The 18,990-nt window shown below is 36.7% G+C and overlaps 1 protein-coding gene across 12 annotated transcripts in view; it reads left to right on the top strand.

Moving 5' to 3' along the window:
• The window catches only part of DLGAP1 (DLG associated protein 1), a 405,566-nt gene that overhangs the window by 213,663 nt on the left and 172,913 nt on the right, over positions 1 to 18,990 (top strand). The window contains exon 1 of one of the 12 annotated variants that reach the window (XM_085052622.1): positions 10,991 to 11,031. The exons of the other annotated variants lie outside the window; for them this stretch is intronic. The gene's annotated coding sequence lies outside the window, so the exon portion shown is untranslated. Of the gene's footprint in view, positions 1 to 10,990; positions 11,032 to 18,990 lie in introns of those variants that run through there. 12 annotated transcript variants of the gene reach the window in all.

Raw genomic sequence — 18,990 nt, forward strand, 5'->3', positions numbered from 1 at the left:
TGTTCTCTTCCTTATTTTAGGGCAGAGTACAATAATAATGTACATTTATAGTGAAATTAAATCTCTGTCTCATTTAATTTTTTAACCTGCATCTTATTTTCCTCCTTGTTTTCCAGATTTAATCATATGATGTATTTCTGCATACTTAGTATGGATTTTTCACTTTCATTTCTCAAAATGCATAAAAAAATCCATGCAACTTTAAAGAACTCTCATGAATTTTAATGCAATAGCTGCCAATATTTTGAATGTCTGAGGTGACATTTGAGTTAATATTGCAAAATATGATGTTATGTGTCTGAAAGCATTTTTTGGGTTTTTCTCTCCTTCACAAAAAAAAGTCAGATGCACTATCTGAAAAAAAAAAAAAGAAGAAGAAAGGAAAACCAGTGTGTGTTTTTTAAAACATCTCAACTCTGTATTGATAACTATTTATCAGCTTTTTTAAAATACCCAGATGCCTTAATCAGGCCTCTATTGTGCAAGCTACTGTAAAAATATCAAGACTACAAATGGCTCTGTTGCATAGACCATACAATTTAGAATATCAGAGTATTAATCAGCCTAGAGGCAATATCTTTACATGATAAAACATTACAGGATTTTGCATAAATTAAGCGTGCTTAATTCAAAACCTAGTGGTAATAGGAAATGTATGAGCATTACTTGCTCCTATCATTAGTTTACTTGATAAAGTTTTCTTTTTCCTTTAGAAATCAGTATAATTTTTCTTCCAGAGACTTCATGTGGTTTTTCTTTATTCATCTGTCATTTCCACAAACCACTCTGAGACTTTGGTGTTTTTTTCATTAAAAAATCAAATGTTACTTGGTCTTCCTCATTGACCTTTAGTTCTAATTTATATTACTCACCAGAGTAAAGTTCATGAGAAAATTGTTTTTTGACTCTCTGATGGATAAACTTTGCTTCATATCTTTGCAAAATGGTAATGACTCCATGGAATTTTAGTGTTTTAAAAAAATAAAAAAAACATTATGGAAGAGAAGCAGCAAAAAAAGTTCTTTCTCTTTTGGAAATTTATTCCTAACTGAAGTTTCTTAGGACTGTTAGTTTCTCAGATGTTGTATGACCTTAGGATAGTGGTACCTGGTGGAATATTTGGAGGTGGGAAGTAAATAACCTTGTCTGCCTAGAATTTAAAAATTATCAAATTTGGGTTGAATGGCAGCTTCCACGCATTCCTCTCTTCAAAAAAAAAGGTTATGTGGTAAGAAATCTAATTTTAACAAAGTATTTATCCAAAGTGTGAGGATCCTCACCAAACATAAATCATCTTATGAGATCAATATTTTAGTTTAGAGATAGTTATTTTGCTAGTGATTTTTGAAAATACTAAAGCTAGAATTTGAGTACAAATTTTCCTGAGAAAACGCATTTTGTCATTTTCAGCTCACATTTTTTGCTGTTACTAATTACAATCCATAAATGTGAATTTCCATAGGAAATAAGTAACTCATGCACAGCAGTAAGAACTCCCTGGCAGAATAGACTATCTGTGAAATTTTAGTTTTACCTTGGCCTCAGTTGTTTATGGTATCCTGCCAATCCTATAGAGAGTACTTGAGATTTAAATGCATCATGTGGTTGATCTACAGGCAAAGCCAAGTATGTCTTCAGAAGCATGTTATTTCCTTTTGTTCTGGTATGGTATCTACACATTTTTCAAATGCAAGACCAAGCTCTTTTTGCTGTTCATAGACTTGGAAATATCTCTTCTAAGCTCCATAAATAGCATCAGTGGATCTATTTAGCACAGAAGAAAGTGGGAGTGCAATTAAGAGTATATGATAGCAATAAAGGAGGAAAAATCTTGGCTGAGCATTGGGAAAATCTTTCTAATGTCATATTCAGTAGACAGGTAGCAATCTAGTATAAAGAGGCTGGAATGCCTTTATCCTTTTCTTTCTTTTTTTTTTTCTGACTGAGAAAATATTAGCTACATGGTAAGGAGAAACCTGAATCAGAACAGAAGTACTCAGTGTAGGACACAGGCAACTGAATGTTTAAAAAATGTGGTGTGTTCTCTGAGAATATCACCCAGTCTTGCTTTGTGATCAAGGAATGGTCATAGTTTGGAAAGCAATTCCATGTCTCAGCTGTCTTAGAAAGGAATAAACACTCCCTGGAGGAGCTGCACCCTCTCAGTAGGCTCTTACAGACCTGTGATTTCTTTTTTTCCTGCATTTTGCAAAACATAAAATTACAGAAATTCCTGCATTACCTGCAAAAGCAAATATGCAACAACACTGCTGAGAAAAGTTTGGTTAGCACTCACATGATTTCACAGTGTCAGCTTCTTAGATCCATTTTGTGGTTGGGCTGGGACAGTGTTTTGAGATGTTTGATTAAGCAACTCTCCTGAGCAGTCTGCCCTACTCACACTGTATAAACTACTAAGCTTTTTGTTAAGCATCTCCTGCTGCTTGTTTTACAGCCCAGAATCAATTTTTGTTTCCCTGAAAGCAGCCTGAGGCTGTTAACTGTGATGGTTTCAGGATATGCTTCATATGTGGTTTGCCCATCCATGCAGCGTTAATGGCAACTCGTTGAAGAGAAGTAGAGAAAACAGCTGAGGATGGGAAGTGTTCTCTGCCATCTGAGTTTAATTCACCTGCATTGGTGAGGCAATACATAGAGGCTTTTAAATTAATTACATCCTTTTCCAACATCTAGCACAGTAAAACAGCCACGTTGAAGAGACACAAAGCTGAAAACTGAGGTGATTTTGTGAACTTTGCTTTTGGTTTTGTACAGGCAGATGGAAAATCTTTGGCACTGATCTGTCTCTAAACACAGTGCATGTGCTGGTCCTGCTACAAACACTTTAATCCTCTCACAGATTTTTAATTTCAGTTTGGCTGTCAGCAAAGTGCACGGCTGTCTTATTCCAGACAAGAAACATAGTAAGTTTAATGTTGGAGAGTGAGAAAAGGAGAGAATGAGAAAGGGAAGTTATGCTTGATTTTGCTGCCCCCTAATCTGGGAATACAAATTAATTTCATTTCACTGCTGCACAACCTGTGTTTTCAAACATCTTCACTGATTTTCCATTGCTTCAGGCTGTATGTCTTCCTAATACAAATATAATTTGAGAGAAGTTCAAAGTGACTTTGAGGCAGTTTGAGTGTTCTAAACAAGGAGGGAAAACCTAACTGTCCCTAAACCCTGCAGAGAGAAGCATTTCAGACCAAGTTCTGCATTTTTAGGATATTTAAGGTGAAAGAGTCATACTATTACGTTGTAGAAATAATGAAGCTATCCATCTAAAGTCAATTTTCTACTTCTTGTCTTGTTACTTATTCTTCTGTAAAAGAAAGAGTTGATTCTGTAAAAGAAAGAGTTGATTTAAATTAATTGTGTATGCTGAGAACTTTTGATTACAGTTTGCAGTTTTCTGTTGTTACTGCTGCAGTTTTGGATGCTTGCATTCTTTTTTTAAAAGTCCTGCAGTGTTTTGGCTTTAGCATGTCTCTTTGGATATTGATATGTTCCTTCTGTGCACAGACAACAGACTTTAAGCTAAAAATGCATTTGGTTGTACCCAGACTCCTGACTCATAGTTGAGATGGGTTTTATAAACATGAACATTTATTATCCCATCTGCAAATATCCAAAATGTATGGTCCTTTTCCCTTTCCTGAATATTTTCTTGTTTCCTTAAGTTGTTTTCTGTTACTGTTCTCTTCACAGTTGGGTCTAACCCCATCACAAGAAGACAAACCTCAAATAGTTAATCTTTATGTACTCAAATCCTGCCCCAGCTGTAACCTGCAGCTGTTACATCCCTGAAAGAATTTGCCTATTTGGCAGGTAGTGATGTCAGTAGAGCAAGAAGGGGATTGCTGGTCAGGTGAAAGCTTGATTCACAAAGATATGGTTTATGAGAATTAGATCACTTTTTGTTGCAGAGGGCCTTCTTGAGGGCTGTGAGTAAGAAGAGGCAATGCCTGTGCTTAAAAAGTAAGTGTTCATTCTCCATGTGCAATGTGAATAATTTTTGCAAAAATCTGTGACTTCTGTTTGAATCATGAGTATTGGCAAGAATGAGGGACATACTAGGTGAATGATGCATTTTATTTTCCCAATGAACAGATGGCATCTGCATCTTTTAATAACAAATTTTGCCCTCTGCCTTCTTTGTAAAACAGTTGATGTTTCATGCAAAGCTTTTTAATTTCTGACTATTCATTGTTTTGAGATAAAATCTTTTTAGCTACTGAGATATATTCGCTCTTTTGCAAATACAAAGGAAAGCAGAATGAAAGGACCATGCTGCAAAGCACCTTCCTTAAAGCAGCAGCATAGATTACAGCAGAAGTTGTTTGTCCACTTGTCATTCCTTTTCACAGGCTTCAAGCCTCGAGAAGTCATTTACATTTTACAAAAGTACAGAATAACAACTGTGAACCTAAAATTAAAAAGGTCATAGACTACATTTGAAATAGAAATCAGAAGGATCTGTGGACATGGTTTTCTAGCCTCTGTGTGTGGGGAGTGGATTTTTAATTTTAGATTTGCCAGGTTTACTGGACAGATTTCACAGGATTGTGGGACTGCAGGAATGGATGGATCACTGTAGAACTGGTAAAACATCAGGAAGTTAGGTATACTTAATTGTTTGTCACTTTAGGCCTCCAACTGTGATGCACTGATGAGAAAATGAAAAAATATTATAACATAAGGTCATTTAGAATGAGAGGTCAGGTTCGGATAAACAGAGTATCTCTAGCTCCTGGGGCTTTCTTCATTATCATTATGAATGTAGGATTTTAAGGGATTTGGAGGGTTATTGAGTGAATTCTTTTTCTACTGCAAATAATCATACCTCACACACTTCTATTTTAAATGCACACCATTTCAGAACTTATTTTGATATATTAAACACAGTAGAATTATTATTCTGATATATTAAACACAGTAGTAGAATACTAGACTTCTGAAACTGTTCATTAAGTAGTCATAACGTCTATCTTTATTGAATATTTCTGAAATAAATTCGAAATATGGCAAATATTGCAATGCAATTTAATTTTTAAAGCCCCTCACAGTGGCTATCCTGTCAGTGAGCGATTCCTTTTATGGTTATCTTTCACTGGAGGTCACTGTTGTAATGATATTGCAGACCTGGCTAATTATTTAAGCGTTCCTCTCAGTTTTAATGAACATAGAACGAGAGGGAATGTGTGCATTGCTCTTCCTAGTGAAAATCAGGTCAGAATGTGTAATACAACACAGTAGCCCTCTCTCTAAGGTATGTCAGTTTTTGTGAAAAACAGAGTTTCTCAGGAAGAAACCTGAGTACATTTCCTTGGTTGATTTGTTTGTTTGTTTGGTTTGTTTTTTTTTGTTGTTGTTGGAATTTGGTTTTTTTTGGTTTTTTGCATCAGCTTTAACCTGAATTGAGAATTTAATTTAAAACTTCAGTAAGGATTTCAAATATTGGTTACTTGGATGCTATGGCTTTGACTTGCTTAGATCCTCTGTCAACTGACTTTTCTTGATTGCTGAAAGATTCAAACAGATGATGAAAAGCTCTGTATATGCTGTCCCAATGTCATTTCGTAAAAGCATGGCCAGAGCTTAGTGGCCTTCAAAGGTGGACCGGTGTTGTGGTCACAATTGGTTGTGGTCAGATGGATCAGATGCTTTGGTCTCAATATGCACGTGGGGTTGTTTCAGCCACTTGAGTTTAATTTAAGAACTGTGGATTTGTGCTGGGGTTTTATAGTATTTAAGATTAAAAGAATTTCTGTTTAAGAAGGCAGGATATGAGGCTCAAAGGGAAGTCCTGGCTCATATGGTTATTTTCAATTGCCAACAATTATGCTAAAAGAAAAAAAAATTAAGATTTGACCATGCATGAGAATGGTCAAGACAAAAAGGTGGTTTGGTTTGATTTAGCTTCTTCCAGGATGGCATCTTTTGTCTAGATTTGATTATCTTTCTATATCACTGTAGAACAGAAGAGTTTTCCACAGACATGAACAGCCATCCTTACTAACGCGTATCAACCTGGCTCCTGAGATGTTAGCACTGTTCAGCAGTTCCATGACAAAAAGCAAAGCTAGCATTATTAAATTGGCAGAAAACAGTGGTAGTTTAAGAGCTATATCATTTCTTATATTTAACCAAGGCTCTGTAATTGTTTGCCTGGTTTTCTATATTCAGACCCACAATCTACTGCAAATGATCATTACGTGTCTCAGTCCACGGATACAGAATGAGGAAATGACCTCTGTTTGCTGATACGGAAATAACAAATTTCTGCCATTTCATCATTTTAGTAAAGTTCCTGCACTTCATTCTTATGCCTGTTGCAGTGTGTTCATTTAACTGTATGATCTAAAATGGAGAGCATTTGGCTAATTAGCAGGCAGCTGTTCACTTAAGTAAATGACTCATAGAGTGATATTTATGGTGCATAACTATTTTTCAAGCCTGGAGAAACTTGGGGAAAAAAAGACACAAAAGCAGATGTTTATGCTTCTACATCCATGAAAAATGCAGTGAAAAATAACTGCTGCTTTCTTTAATGGTATTTTTCTCAAAACTTAGTGATAAACTGGCAACCCCAGCTTTTAACTAATGTCGTTCAAAATTAATGAGATAGCTCTGTAAAGAAAAAATTCAAAATACTTAATTTCCAGTACTCATGTGAGCTAAATATGTATAATGAATTTGAGCTAAATATGTAAAATGAATTATCAGACATCACATGAAGAGGCTTCAAAGGTTATGATATGTATAGGCTCAATTAACATTTAGATTACAGGAACTTGCAATTTGACTACAGCCTTTTTTGCTTTCCAAAACAACTACGTATAATGTAGTTCAACTACAAATTGAAAAATATCAATCCCCATAAACATTATACAGATTCCATTTTAAAACAGCATTACTCCAGCAAAATTCCAATTGTGTTCTCTTTGGTCTGCTTTGGAAGTTTATGATGTTACAGACTTTAGCACTTGGAATTAGGACATTCTGACATTCCCCATTAAGAATACCTTGTGCCCATGCTTCTTCACATGAGATGGTTTTCTGAGAATCAAAGATGTCATCTTGGTGTTTTGGGCATGGGTTGGGGGTTTCTCTGCTCTTTCCCCTGCTGTAATTTACCTGGCTTCTGTCCAGAGTGCCTCTCCTGCTGTTGAGTGCTCTTCCACAGCTCCTCTCATCTCCCCTCTGCCTGCTTTAATCCATGCTCTTCTGGGTGCTCAGGTCACTCAACTGTAGTTCAGGTACAGTACAAAATCTGTTCTGAGCAAAGGAAAAAAACATGAAAGAGAAAACTTTCTGTGTTCTCGCCCATTTTTTTTTCCTCTTTTAAAACTGGATAGTGCCAGCTGCTAATTTAAAATTTCTGAGACTGTACCAAGTTCTGAGTATGAAGTTCTGTGTTGTTGCTGGGTGGATTAAGCAGGTGGATAGCTTTTTTCTCTCTTCCTTTCTTATACTCCTGCACTCTGTTTTCAGATTCTTCTGAGACTGTCTTATAAAAGCTGCTGGTTAAAATACACAGGTTTTAATTATTTTTGAAGGGCTTGATCTTTCTTGTATAAAAGAGAGGAAACTTTAAAAAGGGCATATGTACCTTCTATGATAAAATCTGGTTTAGGGTTGGGGTTTTTTGCTTGTTTTCATTAGGATAAAGAGAAAGGACACTTCCTTTATGTAACTGGCATGCAGTTTAAAATTTAAAAAATATTTTTGGGAGAATAAAATCATTGAAGGATATACACCTATTAAATAATTATTACATCTTTAAAGAGGAACCTGAGGTGCACCAGTGTTTTGTGACTATGGATTAATGGACTCAGCAGGATTCATCTATAGTTTATTTTGTTCAACTAAAATTATTTTAGGCTTGACTTGCTGCTGATACTCAATAACAAGCATCAAGGAATTGTAACCAGATTTTCCAGCTGTAAATTGGAACTGATTCACCATGACTTTCCACTGTATTCTCTGTGTTTAGCTTGGAAAAATATCTTTCAGTTCAGTTTGGAAACAAGGTGTGCCAAAATGGAATGAAAAAGCACTTAGAGCCTAGATTTCAGCAACAGAATTGGAGGTGTGTTACTTTTCTATCACCTGATTTATTACCTATTTTATAAATTCACCATCATAGTTCACAGTTGCATTTAATTACCTTGGCATATGAAATTGCTGTCCTAATTTTCTAAATAAAAAAGAAAAAGACAGCAAAAGAGTGGAGAAGCACGTGTTATTATCAAGATAAACCCTTGAGCTAAACTACCAGCCTTCAAATGCAGAATGACCTCCACAGCTTGAGAGTATTTTAAGATTTCACTTTTCATCTCTCAACAGCATTGGGACAATTCCCTAAGTGAGTCTTTACAGGTTATTCTATGATATATTTGAAATTAAAAAATGTGTTCTATATAGAGCAAGATTTCAACAGCGTCAAAAGATAATAAAAACTATCACTTTAACACCATAGAAACCTCTTGTAAAATGCAAGATTGAACTTGTGTAGTACGTAATGGCTTTCTCTGAATGTTATTTGACTTGTAAGATTGTCACAAATGAGGCAACAGTTGAACTGAAAAATGCTAAATAAATTTTATTAGAAATATGGTTAAGTGAGTTATCCTTAGGAGACAGCAGAATTATCTGATGGGTGGCTCATCTACACTACTGTCCAGAATGAGAGTATTCAAACTTTGTATGAAAAATGTATCCAGGCAGTATGGATTTAAATGGAGGATAGAAAAGGTTCATGATAGTACTGGCACTGTAGTGTAAATAACAGAGCACCTCCACAGTGCAGTGGTAATACATGGTCATATAAACCTCTCTATATATACCCATTAGATGACTATTTAATAGCTTGTGATGACTATATTATTTTTCTTTTAATTAATGTTGTAAAGGTTGTGACTCAGTCCCTCGGTGTTGTTGTAGTAGTGAACAGTCTGTAACAGGAGTAACAGCAAATTCTTGATGTTGAATTCCACCTTATGGCCCTGAGAGAGCTGGTGGAGGAGCCTTCCCTCTTTTATCATCAGTTCTGGTTAACGGGGAGGTCCCCAACAACCAGAGGCTGGCCAATGTGACATCCACCCAGAAGAAGGGTTTGAAGGAGGACTCAGGGAACTACAGGCCTGTCAGCCTGACCTTGGTGCCAGAGCAGCTTATGGAACAGATCACCTTGAGTGCCATCATGCAGAACGTACGAGACAACCAGAGGATCAATCCCAGTCATCAGGGGCTTAGGAAAGGCAGGTCCCTCTTGGCCAACCTGCTCTCCTGTTATGACCCAACTAGTTTATAAGGGAAAGGCTCTAGTGTGCATGTACACTATCCTGGACATCAGCAAAACCTTGAACACTGTCTCCCATGGCATAGTGCTGGAGAAGCTTGGACAGGTGCACTCTTCACTGGGTTAAAAACCACCTGGATGGTTGGGCCCAGAGAGTGGTGGTGAATGGAGTTACAACATCCAGCTGTCATCCAGTCACTGGTGGTGTTCCCCAGGGCTCAATACTGGGGCCAGTCATGTCTAATATCTCCACTTCCACTGATGATCTGGATTAGAGAATTGAGTACACCCTCAGTAAATTTGTGAACACTAAGTTGGGTGGGAGTGTCAATCTGCTGAGGGGCCGGAAGGATCTACATAAGGATCTGGACAGGCTGGATAGATGGGCCAAGGACAGTTGTGTGAGATTCAGTAAGGCCAAGTGCTAAGTCTACTCATGGACCACAACAACCCCATGCAGCATTACAGGCTTGGGGCAGAGTGGGAGCTGAGGCTGTTTAGCCTGGAGAAGTGGAAGCTCTCTACAACTTCCTGAGAGGAGTTGTAGCCAGGTGGGAATCAACCTTTTCTCCCAGGCAACCATTGACAGGATTAGAGAACATAATTTCAAGTGGCACAAAGGGAGGTTCAGCTTGGGCATCAGGAAGAATTTCTTAACTGAAAGGCTGGTTAGGCAGTGGAACAGGCTGCCCAGGGAGGTGGTGTAGTCACCCTCCACAGAGATGTTCAAGAAAAAAATGTGTTTGGCACTTTGTGCTGGGGCTTAGTTGCCATGGTGGTGTTTGGTCAAAGGTCGGATTCAATGATCTTGGATGTCTTTTTCAACTTTAATGATTCTCTGATTCTGTGATTCACCAGTTATTTCTTCTGACTTCACTTCCTTATTTTTTAACAGAAAAACATTAAATCTCTAAGATTTAATATGAAATGCCACAGCTCCATAGTAACACAAAGATATAATCTTTGCTTAACAATTTCTGGTAAAGCTTATGTGTTCACCTCTTTGTTAGAGGGATAAACTCTATGACTTCCAGAAAGAAAGCAATATCTTTTGCATCTTATTTGAAATTTACTGTCTTTATGCAGTCCAGGCATGCATTCAGTGAACTGGAAGCAGGTAGAGTACTTAGGAACAGGTTCCTCTGATAAACTTGCATTATTAATGAAACTAGATTGAACTTGGGAAGGAGTGCACTTTCAGCTGTTGACACCTGTTGCTCCATTAGTAAGCAAATCAAGATATGAGTTTGTTTAACACCAAAAAAAAAAGGATGTATAAAAAAGAAAAATTAACCTGGTATTTCTCTTTTTGTGGCACATATAAAGATCAGCTCTGCAGCACACTTCGTTGCTGCATTTTTTTAGTAAAAACATATTACTGCTTATCCAAGAAAAATAAAAACTCCTGGGTAACATATAAGGTACATTTGAGATGGTGAATTTAAGCTCACAAGTCCTTTGAAATAAAACACTGCCATTTGTCAAAGTGGATTTGAATTCAAGTAGATCATGTGCAAAACATGACATGCAAGAGTAGAAAACTGCAAATACAGTAAGTTGGAAGGGGAAAAAATAATGAGAATTAAATTGTTCATGTACTGAAGAGACAAAATTATGTCATCTACTCAATAAGTGCATCAACTATGAAGTTTTATGCATATAGAGATGATGAGAATGAGATGAAGAAGAGAGTCCTGGTGTTCAGAACTGGAATATTGTCTGAGGTAAATAAATAGCACCTAAAACCTGAAGAGGATCCAAGGTAAAAAGGGGACCATCTCCAGACTGAATATACCAAGGCCATTTGAGAAGCCTACGAGCTTGCTCACATATTTCTCAGGCTTCAGTATTGCTTATAAAAAACTAAAGAAAAGCTGAATACTAAATCTGTTTTTAAATCTACACTTTCATAATTCTCACTCTTTTTAGAAATATTCCATGAATTTACCAATTTCCAATGAAGTTGATTAACTGAGAAGCAGTACAGTGACAACTGAGTGCTTCCCTGTCAGATTAAGCATAATATCCTTGCTTTCAAAAAGCAGTCTTTCACCATTAGATTAGACCAGTAGCTATTCTAAGTGCAATGACACTGAGGGATTTGTTTATTTATTTATAGGCTAAGATTAATTAAATATTAATCACTTGAGCAGCGATTTAGGAAACACTAGGTTTACTAACTACACCATTGCTTGTATAAGACAGGCAGAAGACAACCACTTTTATGGATCTGCCATCCAAAGTAATAAAGGATTAACAATACACAAACCACAGGGTGTTATTTCAGTTCACAGATATCCTTGGCCCTGATTGCCAATATAATGAATTGAAAGTCTTTCTCAAAACATGTGCATTCAATCTGGACCAGGCCACTTCGAAATAGTGAGGTGGCTGCTGAGAGGCAGAGCTGTAACACCTCAAGGCAGTCTGTGGAGAGACATTTCGAGTTACTGCTCATGGGTGGCAGGATTTCTCATAGGAAAAGAGAACTTTCCAGAAACCAGCTTGAACAGAACTAATTACCATCAGGAATTGCTCCTGTTACATAGACCATTTGGTGTTACACTGAGCTAGAGACAAAAACACAGGTTTAAGAGTTTGGCAACAGGGAGGCTTTGTTCTTGTGGTTATTTGAAATGGAGAGCAGGTGCAGTTCCACTTGGCTGAGAAAGGCTCTGGAGAGCCACCAGCTAAACACTGCAGAGAAACTTCTGAATTGCCAGATACCAGTGGGGCTGAGGCTGCTATTCCATGATTCTTTTCAGTACCTCTGCCACAGCCTAAAATGGCTCTTCCCCAAGGAAATCTTCCCCCAAGGAAAGCTTTAGGACAAATGGCAATATTGCCTCTTACTGTCTACTTGGAAAAACTGAGGGAAATGCATGATAAGAAGAGTTTCATTTGCTTTTCCCTGGTGGACCTACAAAGTAATTCTAGGGAATAAATGATTTAACAGAATTTCAAGCTATTGCCCAAAGTTCCAGCAAAACTGCATGATTTACTTTAGCCTAAGTACATGATTGATAGCTTTATTTGGTAAGTCTCCATAAACATATTTTTGGGGAGTTGTTAAAGTGGTGCAGGGATACACGTGTCTCGTCCCTCTAGTCCAAATGGTGTGTGAGTTATTTTTATCTCTTTGACGCTGTTCCATGTTCTTCAAATGGAAAATTGGTTCCCATCGTTTTCCATACCATCCTTCTTTACATTTGCAATAGGAAAAGCATGTAAGTTCTCTGTAGGTGGTCATTGTGTGCCTTTGCATGTCTTTTTCAGCCCAAATGGTTCTATGGTTCTATGAATAAACCTATTTTTCTCCTTTTAAAATAGCCACAGTTTTGTAATCCCTTTCCAAATAAATCTTAATTTTATCTATTTTTAAGTAATTCATCTTTTTCTTCCCTTGGTACATGTAGAGTAACTGAAGCGTCTGCCTCAGAAAATGAATTATTTTTCAGGCTGTCAGTGGTAGGCAATATCTCTCCCAGTCATGCATACAGGACTGTAGAGGAGAATTGTTTCAACAGCCGCTAGACCTGATGAAGTAAGTAATTCCTTCTTGCTCAAGAGCACACAGTGGACAGTGAGGACTAAAAGAGTTTTGAACCCAGGGTTTGGTAAGCATGAGAAATTAATTGATAACCTTTCTGCTGAATAGGTTGGATTCACACTGGGCCAGGATCTGTCACCCTGAAAGGCTAGCCTGATAGGCTAGTCACTAGTATTTCAGCTGAACAGGGACTTAAGGACATAGCTGCACTTGGATTTTGTGTTTGTCATATGTTGTAAATGTATGTTATGTTAAATTATTACTAGGACTGCTTTGCAAAAAGAAAAATATACTTTATGTGGGAGGGTGTGCAAACTGATGTGGAAGTATTTGTGTGTCATGCAAAGACTGTGTGCAGGAAGGAGTTTCTTTAGGTGGCTGAACTGCCAGTTAATTCTAATAACAAAAAATCAATGCATTGAGGATATCATGCTACCATAAGGTTGTTTTTATTGGGAATTCAAGATCTTCAGGATTTTGTGACTGCAATCTGTTTTAATAATTTGAAATCTATAGCTGTAGGCTTAAGATGAGACCCTCAAAGTTGTTATATCTGCTAAGTCTCTATTTTAGAAATTCAACTCCCTTAGGAAAAAAAAACTAAACCCCATTTTTTTTCAGTTCAAGGTAAGTACCTCATTACAATTGTCCTTTGAAAGCTTCATTCCAAGGCAGAGCAGAGAAGTCAAGAGCTGCACTAGTCCCTGTACCTTCATCAGAAATAAATGTCATTCCCAGGTTTGTCTTTCACATTCGGGAGATTAGTTTTTATATATCTATCACATACTGACAGTGAGCCTACACGGGTAACACCTGCTTGATTAGGATGTTTTCTGTATGTACAATGTGTGTGTATATATATATATACATACACACACATATATAAGTGAGCCTTTTGTCCTTTTGGCAATAGTTGGAGGGATTTCTGAAGGTACCAGGTCCCATGGATGCGTAACAAAACACATTGCTTTTGCACCTTCTTAAGCAGTATCTGCTTGTATAGCACATAAAATTACTTTATTCTTGTGTAGCGTATTGACTGACAGAGATGAGAACAAATCCCATTCAAGTTTGCTTTTGGGACAAATGAGCCTGTTGGTGATTTTCTTCCCGAATTTTGAAATGCCATCTTTTAGCCTCTGTCAGTGGAATGTTCAAGCAGCTAATGCAACACATTTCAAAATAAGTCAGGAAACTTATTGCTGATTTCAATGGTTTTTAAGCCAGGCTTTTCAAAACAGATATGTTGTCATAAATATTATTTTTTTATATAGTGAATAGTTAGAACAAACTTACAAATTAACTTGACACATCTAACTCCACATATCATGTAGGGAACCCTTGATTTCTTGAGAATTTAGAAATCCATAGGAAAACAATTGGTGTACTTGTTCAACTATCATTTTTCATTTTAACTTTGGTCTTAGTTTTTAGTTTTATCACTGTACTGATCATTTGTGAAATGCTAGACATATGTACTGCATACATTCAAATTACCCCACATTTTTCTCAGATAATCTGAATTAATAGACAAGCTAACAATCAAAAATTGTGTCCTCCATCCGAAATTTAATGTTGTCAAATTAGCAACCGTTACCTCTGGGAGGTATTTTGCCCAATCAGTCTCACCAGAAGTATTAGATGAAGTCACAAACTCACTTAAGAAATCAGCAAAGTAACCTTATTTATCACTGAAATAAATGTAGTAGTGTACCCTGTTTATTTTTATTCATGCTGGCAGACAGCAAGTAGCATAGTGTCAGGTGACATCACTGTAGGAAAAACTCCAAGAACACATCCTTAATGTCTACTTTAAATATTACTTCTTCCAGCTTCTTTGGCCATGACTCCGTTATTGAATTATTCAGCTACTGCTCTTGCTGGCAATACTTTTGTCACCATATGTCAACATTTAATATATGTCAGAAAAGTTAGGACTTATTTCCAAAGGAAGAATGTCAGCTTTGCATATAGCTGGGATGCTGAGTGATCTAGAGCATGGTGGCTGCAAATCTATTTTAACATCTTTGGGTTTTCCACAGTAACATTAGTATTACCTGAGCATTTCTGTTTTCCATTTAGGAAAAAGTTTTGGGGTTTTTTTTCTGTGTGAAAGTAGCAGAAATTTCTTTTTAGGCAGAACTCCCATAGGAGTGAACACTAGAAATAGCCCAAGTGCTACTGAGGATAAAATTCAGCTTTCACAACTGGAGCGAAACACAATTTGTATGAATCCATAATGCAAGCAGAGTTTAAGAGGTCCTGCAAGGTGACTCCCCATACTCTAAAGAGCAGGTTGACTGCAAATCCTAGTCAAGCACAGTCTAATCACTTTAAACCTGCCTTTAGTGGCAGGACAAGGGGAAATGGTTTCAAACTGAAAAAGGCTAAATTAGATTTGGCATAAGGAAGATATTTTTCACAGTGAAGGTGGTGAGGCACTGGAACAGGTTGCCCTGAAAAGGTGTGGATGCCTCATCCAACCTGGAAGTGTTCAAGGGCAGGTTAGATGGGGCTTTGGACAACCTTGTCTAGTGGAAGATGTCCCTGTCCATGGCAGGGGGGTTGGGTCTAGATGAATTTTCAAAGTTCCTTCTGAACTAAACCATTCTGTGATTCTATTATTCTGTGATCTTACAGAATTTTGAAAGAGTATTAATAATAGCTCTTGTGACCTGGAAAATTCAGATTGTGTGAGCATATTTTGCCCTCCTAAATTCTTCCAATGGATTTTTTTTTGTCTTGCTCAAATAGCAGATACCTAGATTTAGAATTGTTATCTATTACTGTGTTTAAAAACAGAGAAGAAAGCCAAGAAATATGATTTTACAAGTTTATGTCTTTTATTTTTTGTGATTTTTTTAATATTTCTCATTCTTTCCTGTCAGCTCATCTTTCTCTTTGAAAGTTAATACATAACCATTTTTAAGTTAGTATTACTGTTATTGAGCCTTATGTTTGTGCATGTATCTACCAAGTAGGTCACACAGGGTAAATATGTAGTTTCAAGCTATAGCTGGATGTAAAACTAGCTTGTAAGTACATATATCTATGAAGTTCATGGCCCAGGATACCGATGGAAGTATTACAAGAGTGTAATGAGATCCAGTCTCCAGTCATTCATAGATAACCTGTACTTTGTACAGAAGCATAGGAAGAGCACTGACATCCAATTTTTCTATTCATAACAGGCTGGGCACAGCCTGATATTGAAAAGGGCTTTAACTTTATTCCCTGTGTCTGTCCTGAAAAACAATTTGGGGGAACAAAAGTTGTCATTCTCTTCTGAAATATAATGTTACGATGTTTCTAAATGTGTGAGGCCAATCAACCCCCCCATCTTGAGGAAAACAACTAGACTTTATTTCACATTTTGGCTTTCCACAAAATTCTAGATTATATGCTCTGACATTCATGCCAAGGGAGAAAATAGATTGTTCCCAAATAAAATGCATCTTTGATAAAAATCTCTCACTTACAAAGCAGAGAGAGACTGGATATTTTAGCCCAAGAATTTTGGCTTTTCCCAAATCCTTAACAAAAATTGCAAACATGTAAAGGATACATTTTTTTTCCAACACAGTGACAATTTCAAAAGCATCACTCAGATTCATATGTGGTATTTTTCTAAGTGGTCACTTGTTATGCAAAGAAATATGAATTTAGATTATGAAATGTTTATCTTCATGCACATATTTTTGCTTAAATTATTTATGAAATCTCTTCTGCCAAGACAGGAAAGAAAATTGCGCTTTTGGAATCAATGCAGTGTTATTTTGTTATTCCTTAAGGTGTTTTGAATATTGTAAGCATTAATGATGTGTCTTTCCAACTCCACACAGAAGTTTTTTAAAGCCCATTTTAATAATGAAATATATTATCACACTAAATACTTGATAGAGTGTCTGGACTCATTGAAGTTGACAGCACAATATCTTTTGACTTAAAGAGACAAAAGAGTAGAATGGGTTTTCTGGTGGGTTTTCAAGGACAACTTGAGTTACATCAGCAAAACCTTGCAGATCCAAGCCATACATTTCTCCTGTTATGATGACTGGTTGAGCTGGCAGCTCCTCCGCCTTACATGAAGCTGACCAAAAGGTCAAATTTTGTTTCTGTACACCATCAGGAAAAGCTAGTTTCAAATGAAAAGTTAATGAAATTTCCACCTAGATTTCAAAATAAGCAGGTTTGCCCTTTTCTTAGTAGATACAAAGGTAAAATAGGATGTGGGGTTTTTCAAAGGCTCAGTATAAGATATTTGTCAATTTAAGTTATATATTCTATAAATAAGTAATTCCTTAGCCTCAGGGAGCACAGAAAACTAACATCTGTTGGGTTCATAACAGTGACTGACTTCTCAGGATGCTTCTCCCTAAGTATTTTTCACCCTTCTTATCAAAACTGCACATCTTGAAGAGGAAAATGAATAATTGCAGAAAGTAGCAATACAGAGGAATAATGAGGGTTCATACCAGCCATGCAATGATTTTTCCCTTGGGTGTATTTTATTCCACATTCAAGCAAAAAACCCCTTTCTTCCAAAACTTTAATATTCATCATTTGAAAACAAGAGTCTTCCCTTGAGCAAATCTGTAGTAGGAACAAGAGAGGAAGTAGTAGAGAAATCTGTACAGTGATTAGGTGGCCTTGCTGAGATTGCAAAAGAAGCAGAGTGAATCAGGCCACTTTTACAATTATGTTTTTAATTGAAATAGTGAAGCAGCTCAGTTTGGAGCTGTTTGCTCAAGGCTCATCCCACCGGCAGCAGGCAGTCTCAGTGGAGACCCAAGCTCTTAAGTCATTCTTCACATCACTGTGACAAAAACAATGTGGTTAAAGGTTCTTCATTATACTAGTGCCTTAAATTCTAATCCTTAACAGATTACAGTATTTTCTTTTATATATATTTAGAGTACAATGAAAGCTCATTTGTGGACTTATTCACCTGTGAGCATTGAGCAAAAGGTACCAACTGTATGCTCTGCACAGTAAATATATAATTATTTGCCATTTCTTTTCAAGCAAATGGATTGGTCAGTTGTCTTTCTAATTTAAAAAGATTCAGGCACTTTAACATCCAATAGGAAACTAGAAATCGACAGCAAAATTTCCCTCTGCATAAACTATTTCAGCATTGAAATACACAGAAACAGTAACTTACCTGGCCCAGGAGGTGCATGCATACCAAACCTTCTGGCATTACAGTATTTTGGTGTGGTTTCTCTTGTACTTCAAAGGTCTGTTCTCCCTGTCCTGTGCATTTTTCCACATAAAAAAACCTTGCTATTCCAAGTAAATCCTAGCAGTATAAGGGTGAGAGTTAGATCAGCCTTTAGAAGAAATTAAAACCTAAATTCTGAAAAAAAACACCACAAACTCCACACCATCTGAACGTTACAATTACACTTTTTGTCAATTTAGTGGACAACATAATCTGGTCTCTGAGTAGGCAGTTTGGCAACCTATAGTTTTTCAAGTGCCACGGAACACTGAACAGGTAGCAAGAACACTGAAAGGCAAAGCAGGAATTTCACACTGAAATAGCAATTTCTTATCTTTCCAACTCCAATTATTTTCTTGCTTACACTTTAAAATCTCTCTGATTCTCTTGCACAGAGATTTAATTATAATTTAATTCTTCAGTGATTATAGGAAGTTGTCGTAGTTTGTTAGGAACAGTTTTTATAACGCAGAGTCCTGTTGCAGCAGTATATCAGCATGAATTTATTTGAGGGATTAGCCAAGGTACTTTTTCCCTAAAAAGTTTGGCTTTATTAGAAACTGTTAGTAATTTGATGCTGCCATGGAAATTGTTGCAGCAGGGTGGGGGAAGAGACTAATTTCTTAGTAATATGTTTGCATTTCTTAGTTCAGTATTCAGGCACAAGATATTATTTGCAGTTTAGTAGAATTAATAGTGTAGGAACCTAATGTAAAATAGCATGCATAAAATCTATGGTTTATGTGTTTCCTGTGTACTATGACTTTTATCTGCATATTTATTGCTAATTACATAATGAAAACGTGGATATGGGACCTGAACTGCTGGAAACTTTGTCTTTAAATGAATATATTTCAATACATAAACGTACAATTTTTTCCAGTTTTTGATAAATTCGTATACTGGATT

The sequence above is a fragment of the Lichenostomus cassidix genome, chromosome 2 (assembly GCF_008360975.1).
Source record: "Lichenostomus cassidix isolate B80296 chromosome 2, HeHo_3.0, whole genome shotgun sequence".
In the NCBI taxonomy this organism is placed as follows: Eukaryota; Metazoa; Chordata; class Aves; order Passeriformes; family Meliphagidae; genus Lichenostomus; species Lichenostomus cassidix.